The sequence below is a fragment of the Poecile atricapillus genome, chromosome 1, assembly GCF_030490865.1.
Source record: "Poecile atricapillus isolate bPoeAtr1 chromosome 1, bPoeAtr1.hap1, whole genome shotgun sequence".
In the NCBI taxonomy this organism is placed as follows: Eukaryota; Metazoa; Chordata; class Aves; order Passeriformes; family Paridae; genus Poecile; species Poecile atricapillus.
Genome location: NC_081249.1, coordinates 75,178,183 through 75,181,087, shown reverse-complemented (window position 1 = coordinate 75,181,087; position 2,905 = coordinate 75,178,183). Strand labels below are relative to the sequence as shown.

The window sequence follows — 2,905 nt, the reverse complement described above, 5'->3', positions numbered from 1 at the left end:
TCTAGGTTGTTGAAAACAGGTATTTTAAAGATGTTGACTGCAATGTCCTTTGAGTGTAATGTCAAACTTCACATAGGCTACATTTTAGGCTTTAGTCAAACAAATAATTTTTCAGCTGTTTTATTTTTATATATGCATCAGCCTTTATGGAACTGGAAGTAGAATTCAGAAAATTTAAACTCTATTTAAAAAGAGGAGTGTTTGAGCCTACAAGAATGTGATAACTCACTCATAGAACAGAATCATTGTTAAAATTAACTTAATTTCTATACATGCTTCAAGTTCCTGTGGTATTGACAATAACTCTTAGGGAAGAGAGACAAATTATATTGGTTATACTGCAGCTTTAATAATTTGTATTTTCCCACTTTAATTTTTCAGCAATACATTCATACAAGTATAAAGGTCTGGTAGAAAACAGTTTTTCTCCTTCAGATGTAATAAACACTTTTGTTCCCTTTCTGTCTGAAGCTTGAAAAATCTTCCATCTAGAAAACAGAGTGCAGGAAAATAGTTGGTTAAATTATGCAGTTTTTAGAAAACAAGCTTCTGCAGCTTGTACATCAGATAATGCCATCAACACCTCTGGAGATTGCACCTACCTTTCAGGTTGTAAAACATCACAGTGGGACTCCTTTGGATCTCCCTGGACACAGAAAAAATGTACCAAAATTTGAATTATCAGAAATCATATTTTCAGCTATAACAATGTGGATTTTGAAGACTGTGGTGTCTCTGAGTTATTATCCCCCATTCTACACTCAAAAGCCAGGTCACATACACCACCTCATTTTGGGGTTACATCCAAAAAGGTTTGGGGTTACATCCAAAAGATTTATTTTCCCTTCATAAATGTCCATGGAATACTCAAGTGCACTTCTTCACACAGGACAAATAATGTGAAGTAATGGGAAGAGAAATCCTTTAACCCTTCCTTTCACAAAGCAGATAATTTTCCCTCTTACTGAATAATTTTTTTATATGTATAAACCACATTAACTAGTTGTGTACTGTGACATTTATTATGGTGGAACTGAGAAGTGATATCTGCCTTTGCAAGGCTAGAATTTATGGTGCATCCAAGTTTCTTATGGTAGTCCATTTTCCACACCATCTTTCTAGGTGGCTTCTCTCAAATACTGCCAAGAGTTACATTCTTCATTTTTTTAGCTTGTCTAGCTTTTGAATTTCCATTATGTTAGCTGGCTGTTGTCTCATTTTTTTTCCCTAGCTTGCAGTCTCAGTGTATAAGGAAATTTCATTTAGATTTATACACTTCATCAAGACCAAGGCTTTGCATGACAGTTTTTTCTGACACTATAGGAGAAATAAAACCCCCCAGTGATAATGAAAGATTACAAAACATAAGGTTTCTTTCTAAAGTTTTGCCATGTGGGATTTAGTCATAGTAAGTATTGTGCTATGTATATTCCACTGTTTTTTATGTGCCTTTTGTCAGTTCTATGAAGTAGACAATGTCCATTGTTAAGTGGTAGCCAAGGTTGTCCTATATTGAATGACAAAATAAACTTGAACATCAAATAGGCTGGAAACATTGGACAATTTCTTTTGAGAATGACAAGATCTGTTACAATAGGCTAAATTTTGGGTTGATTTTATTTCAGTGAAATAAAATGAAAACTGTATAAGATGCTAACTGTAGCATATTTAGAAATATTTAGAAATAATTTAGCCCAAACACTTATTGTTCAGCCTAAAATTCTGAATAAAACCTCCCTTCCATTTTTTGGGGGGGTTTGTTTTGCTTTCCCTTCCAATGATTAACTCACGTTTTCCGTGCTCCTTCTTCACCCCACGTGGAAAATTTGAAAATAGCTGTTGACTGAGTTATGGGCTTCTGGCATGAAAAAAATTGGTCTCTCACATTAGTATGCACAGGAAGTTGTGCTGAGAAGCTCTGTTTGAGCTATAAGATCAGTGGTAGTTTTCAGTCATTCTGTGATGCCCATAAGGGGATTGCCTGTCCATGAATTCAGCTCAGCTCACCTGACTCTTGGCTCCAGTAAGCCATCGGCAGCTCTAATGTTTTTTTCTGCCCTGCCCGCCTCCCCCCTACAAAGAAAAAAGATGAAAAAACATGGTAGAGCAGTAAGAAGAGATTTAAAACTGAAAATTAATACTCTATATATTCAACTGCCCAAAAAATGTGTTTTTCAGTGAGGTCACTGGTTGATTTGTTTCACTGTGAAACTGTAGTAGAGAAAGGACTCAGCTAATTTTTACATGGGTTGACATTTTTGCCAAGTTTGAGCTTGTCTAGCTGTGGCATTGGAAAGACTTTTTCTTTGCTTTGTTTTCCTAAGAACTTGGAAAAAGTTTTATGATTGGTCAAAAACCACCCCAACAAACTCTCCAAAAAAGAAAAAACCCAAACCCAAAACCAAAAAAAGAGTACACAGTGAACTCTGGGATAACAGATGCAACCATTTACTATCTTCTATTGTGAATGAGTGAATATTCTATACACCCTTAAAGAGTGAAAAATACCTGGTGAATTACTTCATTAGTAGGAATCTGGCTGTGAATTGGCAGTGTGTGAGCAGAATGAATCACAACCTCTCCCATGAATTATCTATTGAGAATTAGTCCTTGTGGCTGCTTCTGATATTCTTGTGTGAAAGTGTTATCAGGAATAGAGTGATCCACATAGTGTTTTGAGTACAGGAAGCTAAAAGGTCTTTGCTTTTTGCAGATTGGTATCCTATGACTGATTCTGGTGTGTCTCTGTGAGATCCAAGTGAAGCTTTCTCATGGTTAGTATGTACAGGAAAGGAGAGGAAAGAGGAAGAACTTCATCCCCCTTATGTTTCCTAGCACCAATGATATCTTTAGTTCCTGCATCACCATACCATATCTTTTCTCTTGTGATTTGTATGTAGGCTTT

The 2,905-nt window shown here is 35.9% G+C and overlaps 1 long non-coding RNA gene across 1 annotated transcript; it reads right to left on the bottom strand.

Moving 5' to 3' along the window:
- Nucleotides 1-346: 346 nt before the first annotated feature.
- On the bottom strand, nt 347-2,075 carry LOC131589808 (uncharacterized). Its single transcript, XR_009279848.1, has 3 exons — nt 2,008-2,075; nt 603-646; nt 347-488 (listed from the first exon to the last, which is right to left on the bottom strand). It is a non-coding gene; the product is annotated as an uncharacterized LOC131589808 (long non-coding RNA).
- Between the last annotated feature and the right edge of the window lie 830 nt (nt 2,076-2,905).